We start from the raw sequence: 11,555 nt of genomic DNA on the forward strand, positions 1-11,555 counted from the left end.
TCCAGAATGCCATCTTACCTCCAGGAACTGTCTTTGCACATTTGCAGTAGACAAGGCAATGGCACCCCACTCCAGTACTCTTGCCTGGAAAATCCCGTGGACGGAGAGGCCTGGTAGGCTGCAGTCCATGGGGTAACTAAGAGTCGGACATGACTGAGTGACTTCACTTTCACTTTTCACTTTCATGCATTGGAGAAGGAAATGGCAACCCACTCCAATGTTCTTGCCTAGAGAATCCCAGGCACAGGGGAGCCTGGTGGGCTGCCATCTATGGGGTTGCATGGAGTCAGACACGACTGAAGCAACTTAGCAGCAACAGCAGCTAATAAAGAATGTTTGTTTTTTTTTTTTCCTTTCTAAACCCTTTCTTCTATTTCCAAGATCTCTTCCACACTTAAGATTCAACTAAATCTAGCTATAACTTGACTGTGGGGACTCTGGAACATTCACCAAGAGCCCTGGGACTCTCAGCTTCCTCTGACTGACAGTGCTGAGGGCAGGCTGGGAGCTGCGCCTCCTCAGGCATGGGCCTACAGGTCGCCAAGGCAGCAGAAAGAGTCAACAGCACAGCCTTCTCTGAGGCAATAATGGAAATGGAGCCCAGGGGATAGGCTTCTTGTCTGTAAAGGCATCCACCACAGTGGTCAGTAAGCCGCTGCCCCTGACATTCTGTTGCCATCACATCCCCCGTCTATTCAAAGCTTCCAGACTATCCATCTGCTTCCTAAAGATAGAGTCCCATCCTGGTCACCTTTTCTCCACCATGACTTTTCATTCCCGCTGCTCCATGGGCCTCCTGTCCTAGCACCGATGTCCTCCTCAATCAGCCTTCCACCTTTCACCCTTAGCACACCCGGGGCCTTCTCATCCTTCTGCCTGTTCTTGCTCCTCCGCCCTCTGCTGGATCTTCTTTCCCCATCCCTCTGCTTTTCTAAATTCTGCCTGTACTTCAAGGCCTTACTCCTGAGTAGCAAAAGAAAAGGGCATGAGTTTGACATCAGACTGACTTGGGTTTAAATTCAACTTAGGGTAATTATGAATGATGGAAAGAGGCTGAATGTGTCTGAATGAGAGTGCAAGATATTCAGGATCTATTTCTGCATATTCATCTGTCTCAGTTTCCCTTCCTGCCTACATATATCCCAGGAGTCATATTCCCAGGACCAACCTCCTATAGAGACATGTTATGTGTAATCATGAGACTATGGCCCCAAATTTCATTCAGTAAACTAGGCTGACCCATGGAGAGGACTTCTGTCACCTAAGAAAGATGCAGTTGTAACTGAAACCATCTGAGATGCTTCCTCTTAGGGTCTTCAGTTCAGTTCAGTTCAGTCGCTCAGTCGTGTCCAACTCTTTGAGACCCCATGAATTGCAGCATGCCAGGCCTCCCTGTCCATCACCAACTCCCGGAGTTCATTCAAACTCACATCCATCAAGTCAGTGATGCCATCCAGCCATCACATCCTCTGTCATCCCCTTTTCCTCCTGCCCCCAATCCCTCCCAGCATCAAAGTCTTTTCCAATGAGTCAACTCTTCACATGAGGTGGCCAAAGTACTAGAGTTTCAGCTTTAGCATCATTCCTTCCAAAGAACACCCAGGGCTGATCTCCTTCAAAATGGACTGGTTGGATCTCCTTGCAGTCCAAGGGACTCTCAAGAGTCTTCTCCAACACCACAGTTCAAAAGTGCGGGGAGCGAGCTCCGCCTCTGGCAAAGGTCATGAGGAAGGAGGCTTGGCATACGCAAAGGCGGGATCAAGCCTCAGGAGTCTCCCTGGAAATTCTCGAGCCATCTACCCCCAAAACCAGAGTCTGCCTACTTTCTGCTTTGTGCTTTCACCTACACCTCTGACTTTACAGGGGGCTGTCCCCCACTACCTCTCTGAAAAAAGTTAGCTTACAGCTCCAGTTAATAATTCCTGGGTGTGACAGTGTTTAACCTACAAACTCCTTTGGAAATCCTCTAGCCTGCCTGAATAGGTTTTTCCGGCCTCATGTGATTGTTCAGAGCCTCCCAACTGTGAGAGGCAGGAGATGTTCTAAACTGTCTAAACACAGATTCTTTTGAGTAGTTAAAAGATTGATTAGAAATTGTATTGGTGAAGGGATTTTCACTTGTTGGGCCAATGTTTGCTGCTAAGTTTCCATATCCCTTACCTGCTGTGTCCCTGGCAGTGTATTGATTAATATAATTGGTGTAAATAGTAGCTTTAATGTTTGTAACCTGGGACCCTTGAGTTAATTCTTTTTCTTGTTGTAGCCCACCACACCTTTGCGCTGTAGGAATGCAACTTTATCTAATGCTTTTGGAGGGTGGCTCCTGACCAATCACCTTTAGAGAAAAATAAGTTTTCTGAAGAAAAGGTCTTAAAATGTTAACAGGCCTCCAGGCCAGAAGATGATGCAAATCACCTAACTTTTGCATATGATAAGTTTGCAGGAAGAAAGCCTGGCTTGCTGCTTGACTCTACCCCTTCCCCCATTATCCTCTATGCATAACTTAAGGTATAAAAACTACTTTGGAAAATAAAGTGCGGGCCTTGTTCACCTAAACTTGGTCTCACCATGTCGTTCTTTCTCTTACCTTCTGGCTGAATTATTCAGCCTCTTTTCTCCACTGAATTCCCTCACTGAGCTATCCTTATTTCAGCCTCTTTTCTTCACTGAATTTTACTGAGCTATCCTCATTCTATTACTCTTTATATCCTTAATTAACATTTAATTAAGCAATTGTCTCCTGATCTTCGCCTACGCCGTCTCTCCTTCGAATACCCTGGATCAGCCGGGGCTGGTCCCCGGCACAAAAGCATCAATTCTTCGGCGCTCAGCTTTCTTCAAGTTCAATTCTCACATCCATACATGACCACTGGAAAAACCATAGCCTTGACTAGATGGACCTTTGTTGGCAAAGTAATGTCTCTGCTTTTCAATAGGCTATCTAGGTTGGTCATAACTTTCCTTCCAAGGAGTAAGCATCTTTTAATTTCATGGCTGCAGTCACCATCTGCAGTGATTTTGGAGCCCAAAAAAATAAAGTCTGACACTGTTTCCACTGTTTCCCCATCTATTTCCCATGAAGTGATGGGGCCAGATGCCATGATCTTCATTTTCTGAATGTTGAGCTTTAAGCCAACTTTTTCACTCTCCTCTTTCACTTTAGGGTCTTACCTCTCTCCAAAGGGGAGGAAAGGTATTCTCAAAAGAAGCCACCCCAAAAATAGCTGGAAAGAAATTTCTAACATGGAGAGTAGAACTGCCCTTCTCAGGTCACCACCCAGGCCTTTTCTAGGTGAGGCCCTTTCCAGGCACAAGGTGCCCTGACCTTTACATGTAGGGACATGAGAGAAGTGGGAAAGGAGAGATAAAAGTTGACTAGTTCTTTAGGACTTACAGCTCTAGATCAGATAAGGCCATTAGCATCTTCTGCTTTTAACTTTTTTCTTGGCCACCTAAGTCCCTAAACTTGTCCTTTAGAAAACCTCAGGACCATAGGAATGACCTTTGGCCTTTTGACATAAAACTTTTCCAAAAAGTAATACATCATGTTAATTTAATCTATAAAAACAAAATGAAAAACAAAAACCACCCAGCCAGTGTTTTTGCTACCCAAGGCCACAAGAGACAAGTCCCCTCTAAGTTTACGGGCCTATGATTCTCTAGGAACTACCAAGGTTTTGTCTTTAATGAATTTTCCCAAACACTTCCTCTTGGTGGCTGGAAGACTCTTCTTCTAGTGGAATGGATGTTTCTCAGGGAGACTCCTGAATCCATTCCTCTGCTACCCTGCTTTCTGGTCTGTGCAGCCTGGTTCTCTCTCCCTAGCACTATCAGATCACTATGGAACAAATTCTCTGTTCTGTGTTCACTCTAAAATATGTGCCATGATTAATAATTTTGCTTGTCTTCTTAGAAATCTGATGAGCTTTGGAGGAAATCACTTGGTTAGCTTGAGTTTACTTATAAAAGATGTCCCGCCCCTCAACCCAAAATTTGTGCTGAGATCTCTTTTTCACACTGTGAAGTTCTGTTCTGCAAACAGAGACACTCCAATGTCTTTGAAACCATGAGTGCTTCCCTTAGAATTATAATGATGAAGGTGGCATCTCTCCCTTTGAAACTATTGGTAAAGGGCTTATTCAGCATTCCATGCCTTTCTTCTCTCCTCTTTCCTTCCTCAGGTCACCTGCTCAAATTCAGATGGAATGAAAGCTAATGGGAAACAATAACGTCTTTTCCAAAGGTTTCTCTACCTTTCTCTGGCTGACTTGACATTTTGTTGGCAGCCTTCAGGGCACTTCACACTTCTCTGGAAAACACTGAGAGCAATTTATAGGTTCTCAGCCCATATAATAAATAGGTTTTCAAAACAATCTCTCTTAAAATTTCCAACATTATTTAGACTGGGTGAGATTCGGTTTTTTCCTCTATTGGTTTCCCCTGGGAGATATTACCAAATAATTATAAAGACCATAGGGGCTGAGGTAACAGTTCAGTGACCATAAATCACTGATACTCTGTGACAGGCTTGTCACTGAACGAAAACTATGTTCCAGAAATGACAATACACTGGCATCATATTACTTCTCTCAATCTGGCTTTAAGTCTGGAAGTTCAAAAGTCTTGGTCAGTTCAGGTGTGGTAAATATCTGTACTTTTGCTCCTTACCATCTACCTCCGATGGTACTGGTAACCCCACCCCATCCCTGTATTTCTCTGGGGAACCACCCACTCCCACACTCAGTCCATGTGCTCTTGGTAGGGTCAGCCCATGCTCAGCTTCAGGAGTGAATATGTAAGTTGGGAGTTGGGTCTAAGTCCGTCAGCATAGTGCCTTCCTCTGGCCACAGCAATTGGCTTAGGAATGGTCACATAACCCAACCCAAGCCAATAAGATGCTGCTAGGGCTTGCCAGGTGGCGCTGGAGGTTAAGAACCTGCCTGCCAATGCAAGAGACATAAGAGAAGCGGGTTCGGTCCCTGAGTCGGGAAGATCCCCTGGAAGAGGGCATGGTGACCCACTCCAGTATTCTTGCCTGGAGAATTGCCCATAGAGGAACCCGATGGGCTGTAGTTCATGGATGGGGGTGCAAAGAGTCAGACACAGCTGAAATGACTTAGCACACACAAGCACGAAGGTCTTCTAGGAGAGAGACAAGTGTCTTCGTTTCTGGATTTAAACTGTAAGGAGGAAAGAGTTTGAGACTTGTTGCCACCGTCATGTTACCATATGGAACCTGAGACTGTCAGCCAAGTCAGAGCTGAAATGCAGAGCTGAGATGTGGAGAGAAACTGAGTCTGATATAACACTGTTTGAATCTTTAAATCCATCTATAATTCTGAAATAAATCCATCTATAGATGTCTGAAACCATCTGGGTGGTTCAGTTAAATGAGTTAAATGAGTCAAAATTTCCTTTTTTCTGATTAAGCAGGTTTTGACTGGGTATTATTTTACTTCAAATTAAACAAAAAATCCTGAGTGCCCCGCCATGTTCACTGATTTTAAGTTTGAAAAATACATTCAGTGATGATAAAAGTGTAAACTGAGTGACAAAGTGCTTGCATTTCTGTATTGCCTGTGCTCTCACTGGCCAGACTCTTGACAAGGCCAAAGAGAGAAGAGCAAAACCTAAGGGAAGGCTTCCCTCTCAAGAAAGGCTGGGACCTGGGACTCTGTTGCAGTGCTTGCACCTGGACAAATGTCTCCTTGGGCAACAAAATACAAAGAAACTACAGGGGACTAAAAATAACGGCATACATGTGCAGTTGGAGTGAATTCTGGACAAGATACAAAAATCCCCCCCCCAAAAAAAAAACCCAGCTACCACTTATGAAGAGCCAGGAGCAAAAATAGGGTACTGTGCATGTCCATTGCACTCAACACCACCAAAGGGGTGGGCAAACCAGCTATGCCACCCTCCAACCTGACCCCCTGGACACACCCCTACCCTAACCCTACATAAGGAACCAACTAACACCCTATTAAGGGAGCAACCAAAGGAATATGTTATTTGTTCTCACTCTTTCCTGTAGCTGCGGGAGTCCCAATAAAGCCCTGCCTGAATATCTTGTCTGGCATCTTATCAATTTCTGGAGACTGGGGAGGACCAAGAGTTCTGATAGGTATCACTCACACCTGGAGCAGGGAGCAATCAGATACAGGACCTCAGAGTGCCTCCCACCTCAAAGGGGTGTGGGAATGCGGGGTGAAAGAGGGAGCATGAATTTATGGAAGAAACTCATTCAGAGCCACAGGTCCATGGCAGGAAGAAGCTGGCTTCCTCCTGACAAAGGTCAGGTAAGTATTCCTGGCAATTCAAAATACCTTGCAGAGCTGGAAGGCCTTGCACTCCAAGAGAAGGGAGTCCTCACAAAACCTGTAAATGAAGGAAGAACCTGTACATAAGCCGGAACAGCTTTAGAAAACTGTAAACTGAGCAAAGTTTGGCTCTCACTCACTGAAGCCTGTGTCCCCCTCTCAGCACCTTCCTCCCAGAGGTCCAAGATTCCAGTGTGGATTCAATCACAAGAGATGGGTTAGGACTCTGGCACAAAGGAGCTGGGGATTTATGTGAATGAAGGAACAACAGGAATAGAAAACCAAAGGAAAACAGAGATGATGAGACAGAGGCCAGCCTTCAGTTCAGCTCCAGAGGTGAAACATCTAAAGCGTTGCTAGACTCCCATCTCTAAACAAGGAACAGAATTCCACCACTAGAGTTGCATTCTTTTAACCTCTGACTTTAATCTCATTAAAATCCACATCTCCTTGGAGAGAAATAACTCAGACTTTAAACTGTTGTCAATCATTTGCTTTTCTTTGTGAAAGCTTTGTTACTAGAGAAGGAAGTGTGGTAACTAGGAACATAAATACATGAAGAGGATGAGGAAATGGAACATTGTTGAGAGGAAAATGGCATTTAGGCAAGGCACAATAAAGTGGGCAGAGCATAGACTTCTGAGTCAGAGGATCTGGATTCAAATCTTGATTCTATCACTAACTGTTCAGTTCAGTTCAGTTCAGTCACTCAGTTGTGTCTGACTCTTTGTGGCCCCATGAATCGCAGCACGCCAGGCCTCCCTGTCCATCACCAACTCCTGGAGTTCACTCAAACTCATGTCCATTGAGTCGGTGATGCCATCCAGCTATCTCATCCTCTGTTGTCCCCTTCTCCTCCTGCCCCCAATCCCTCCCAGTATCAGGGTCTTTTCCAATGAGTCAACTCTTTGCATGAGGTGGCCAAAGTATTGGAGTTTCAGCTTTGGCATGAGTCCTTCCAATGAACACCCAGGACTGATCTCCTTTAGAATGGACTGGTTGGATCTCCTTGCAGTCCAAGGGACTCTCAAGAGTCTTCTCCAACACTATAGTTCAAAAGCATCAATTCTTTGGCTCTCAGCTTTCTTCTCAGTCCAACTCTCACATCCATACATGACCACTGGAAAAACCATAGCCTTAACTAGATGGACCTTTGTTGGCAAAGTAATGTCTTTGCTTTTTAATATGCCATCTAGGTTGGTCATAACTTTCCTTCCAAAGAGTAAGCATCTTTTAATTTCATGGCTGCAATCACCATCTGCAGTGATTTTGGAGCCCAAAAAAATAAAGTAAGAACAAAGCTAGTGGAGGTGATGAAATTCCGGTTGAGCTATTTCAAATCCTGAAAGATGATCCTGTGGGAGTGCTGCACTCAATATGCCAGCAAATTTGGAAAACTCAGCAGTGGCCACAGGACTGGAAAAGGTCAGTTTTCATTCCAATCCCAAAGAAAGGCAACGCCAAAGAATGCTCAAACTACCGCATAATTGCACTCATCTCACATGCTAGCAAAGTAACGCTCAAAATTCTCCAAGCCAGGCTTCAGCAATATGTGAACTGTGAACTTCCAGATGTTCAAGCTGGTTTTAGAAAAGGCAGAGGAACCAGAGATCTAATTGCTAACATCCGCTGGATCATCGAAAAAGCAAGAGAGTTCCAGAAAAACATCTATTTCTGCTTTATTGACTATGCTAAAGCCTTTGACTGTGTGGATCACAATAAACTGTGGAAAATTCTGAAAGATATGGGAATACCAGACCACCTGACCTGCCTCTTGAGAAACCTATATGCAGGTCAGGAAGCAACAGTTAGAACTGGACATGGAAGAACAAACTGGTTCCAAATGGGAAAAGGAGTACATCAAGGCTGTATGTTGTCACCCTGCTTATTTAACTTCTATGCAGAGTACATCATGAGAAATGCTGGGCTGGAAGAAGCACAAGCTGGAATCAAGATTGCCGGGAGAAATATCAATCACCTCAGATATGCAGATGACACCACCCTTATGGCAGAAAGTGAAGAGGAATTAAAAAGTCTCTTGATGAAAGTGAAAGAGGAGAGTGAAAAAGTGGGCTTAAAGCTCAACATTCAGAAAACAAAGATCATGGCATCTGGTCCCATCACTTCATGGGAAATAGATGGGGAAAGAGTGGAAACAGTGTCACTAACTGTTACCTTGGGCTAATTATTTCATTCCTTTGAAATTCAACTACCTTCTTTGTGACACGAGTATATAAATACCTATCTCCTTGCCTTTGATCATTACACCCTCTCTGTCTTGAAAGCCCACTCATTCCTTGCCATTTGCCTGGCTATCTTCTATGGAGGCTGTATGTCACCTGTGTCACCTCCTCAGAAAGACTGGATTGGGGAGGAGCCCTGTGTCCTACAGCACCCACCCGTACAGAACAGAGGCTGCATCAGAGGTAACTCTTGCTATTCGCTAGTGTGACTTCTCCCTCTGAATGTCTCCCAGCGTCTGTGTCTTATTCACCAGTGCATGGTAAACTTGAGAAGATCAGGCAAGGGGACCTGAAGAGCCCTCACCTAGGAGAGATGGGGACATTGGGCTTTAATGGGCCAGGGGAAAAGCAGGGCCCTCTGTGGGATATTGTCCTTCCACCACACAGAGAAGCAATGTAGGGAAGGCAGAGGGAGACAAATGGGCAGCTACACCACTTCTGTTCCCAAACCAGCTTCCTGCTGTTGCTGCTGCTGCTGCTGCTGCTAAGTCTCTTCAGTCGTATCTGACTCTGTGCGACCCCATAGACAGCAGCCCACCAGGCTCCCCGTCCCTGGGATTCTCCAGGCAAGAACACTGGAGTGGGTTGCCATTTCCTTCTCCAATGCATGAAAGTGAAAAGTGAAAGTGAAGTCACTCAGTCATATCCGACTCTGCGACCCCATGGACTGCAGCCTACCAGGCCCCTCTGTCCATGGGATTTTCCAGGCAAGAGTACTGGAGTGGGTTGCCATTGCCTTCTCCAACCAGCTTCCTAACCTGGAGCAAAAGCCTAAATGGAGTCAAGGCAGGAACTGTGACTGTGCTGTTAAAGTTAAATTCAAGGTCAAAAGCATTGTGTGAGGGCAGAAGCAGTCACTTCATAATGATGAAGGCTGCAATCCACAGTACAGATAATACTGTCATGAACCATTGGGAATCAAATAACAAAGCATCAACATTTGTAAAGTAAAACTACAGGAAATACAAAGAGAAACTGACAAAAATATAAAACTAATAGATTGTTATATACCTCTTTAGATCTGTGATAGATCAAGCAGATGCAAATGAGGATATAAACTACATGAGCTGTATGATTAAATTTATGTTTTTTTCAGGAAGCTATGGTACATTTATAAAAATTACCATCTTTTAGACATAAATTCCAAGAAGCTATTATAATGCAAACTACATTCTAAGAATGTAATACAATAAAACAATAATAAGTAGCAAACAGAAAGAAAGAAATGCCAAATACTTGGAAATTAAGGGGGAAACATCTCTCTTAATTAACCAAAGATAATAGATAAATTACAATTGTCAAGTATCTTTAAAATAAAATAATAGCATCACAAATTAGAACTGGGAGACATTCAAACCGTACCAAAAAGGAAATTCATAACTTTAAACACATCTTACAACAATAAACAAGAAAGAATATAAATTAAATTAGCATGAAACATAAAACGTTTAAAAAGAAAGGAAAAAGAAGTTCAAAGAAAAACAATTAATTAATGATCAACAAAGAATAGAACTAAAGATTTTTAAGATAAGGTCCTTTAGAGGAAAAAAATGAACACAGCTGTGGCTACCCACTCCAGTATTCTTACCTGGAGGATTCCATGGACAGAGGAGCTTGGCAGGCTACGGTCCATGGGGTCACAAAGAGTCAGACACAACTGAGTGACTTTCACTTTCACGATACATTATTGCGTAGCCTAATCAGGAATGAAAAAAGTGCAAAAATATAAAAATTAGAAATGAATAAAGAAGAAAACACAAATGCAGAGAAAAATTCAAAGGTATATTTTGCCCAGTACTGAATTAGTAACTTTGAAAATGGGAATGGAAAATATGATTTTTCAAAGAAAATGTAAATTACCAAAACTTCGGAATTAAGGAGAAAATCGTGGTAGAAACTAAGAAATATATCAAAAAGTCACCCTGTCAAGATTTCACATCTGCCCAGAATACTATAGCCAGGTGATTTTACTAATGAATATTTGAGGGGTAAATAATTCTCATATTTTTTTCAAAATTGTTCTAAAGTAGGTCCAAAGTAAGGGAACAAATTCTCTACCACTAGGTGACAGAAGTCACAGGTTCACATTTTAAGAAGACCATATAAGATGAGAGATATTGTCATGTCCATAACCGTAAAATATGTCTCACTTTCATACCATAGTTCTGGTATCCTTTGCAGAACCTGAGCTGTCCTTCAAAGCTCTAAAAGATAGACTTTTGACTGTGTGAGAACACCGTGAACAAAAGCATACCTGACACTGTCCTGCTGTATTTACTGACCTACATCCTTCTAGTCAAGGACTTTCCAGGTGGCTCGGTGGTAAGGAATCCATCTGCGAATGCAAGAGATGCAAGTTCAGTCCCTGAATGGGGAAGACCCTTTGGAGAAGGAAATGGCTACACACTCCGGTATTCTTGCTTGGAGAATTCCATGGACAGGGGAGCCGAGCGGGCTACAGTCCATGGGGTCTCAAAAAGTCGGACACAACTGAGCAACTAAGCAACAGCAACAATCCTTCTAGTTGAAGCTGAAGCCAGCTGTGCCTTTTGAAATCAGGTGAGTACAATTGTCAGTTTGAGCCTAAGACCATGAAGAAAGGCTTTGTCCTTCACAAGGGTTTTTAAGTTCTTGTTTTACTCTTGAAGAAATCCAAATTGGAAGCTGTGGACATACATACTCAAAAAAGGAACATACTTGAAGAAAATGCAATGGCCTCACTGAAAAACTTGGTGAATTTGTGTGCAAGTACAGGGAGGCCTGGCGTGCTGCGATTCATGGGGTTGCAAAGAGTCGGACACGACTGAGCAACTGATCTGATCTGATATATTTTATAGTAAAATTTAAATTTAAAGTTACAGGAATTCTGCTTCTGTAACAAAAGTGGCTACTATCAGATAAACTGTCCCATGGATATCAATTATAAACTCTGAACAAACTTGAGGAAAATCTAATCTACATGAAAGCATTAAAAAGCAATCAAAACAGGCAG

The 11,555-nt window shown here is 43.3% G+C and overlaps 1 long non-coding RNA gene across 3 annotated transcripts in view; it reads right to left on the bottom strand.

Moving 5' to 3' along the window:
* The window catches only part of LOC147379202 (uncharacterized), a 54,672-nt gene extending 43,508 nt beyond the window's left edge, over positions 1–11,164 (bottom strand). For 2 of the 3 annotated variants that reach the window (XR_015132499.1, XR_015132502.1), the window contains exons 1-2: positions 10,818–11,164; positions 10,152–10,259 (exon numbers count right to left, since the gene is read on the bottom strand). This is a non-coding gene — a long non-coding RNA (uncharacterized LOC147379202). Of the gene's footprint in view, positions 1–6,250; positions 6,379–10,151; positions 10,260–10,817 lie in introns of those variants that run through there. The other variant, XR_015132503.1, reaches the window with a different exon arrangement.
* Positions 11,165–11,555: the final 391 nt, after the last annotated feature.

The sequence above is a fragment of the Bos grunniens genome, chromosome 1, assembly GCF_055505025.1.
Source record: "Bos grunniens cultivar Pamir isolate PY7600 chromosome 1, Bosgru_T2T1.0, whole genome shotgun sequence".
Taxonomy (NCBI): Eukaryota; Metazoa; Chordata; class Mammalia; order Artiodactyla; family Bovidae; genus Bos; species Bos grunniens.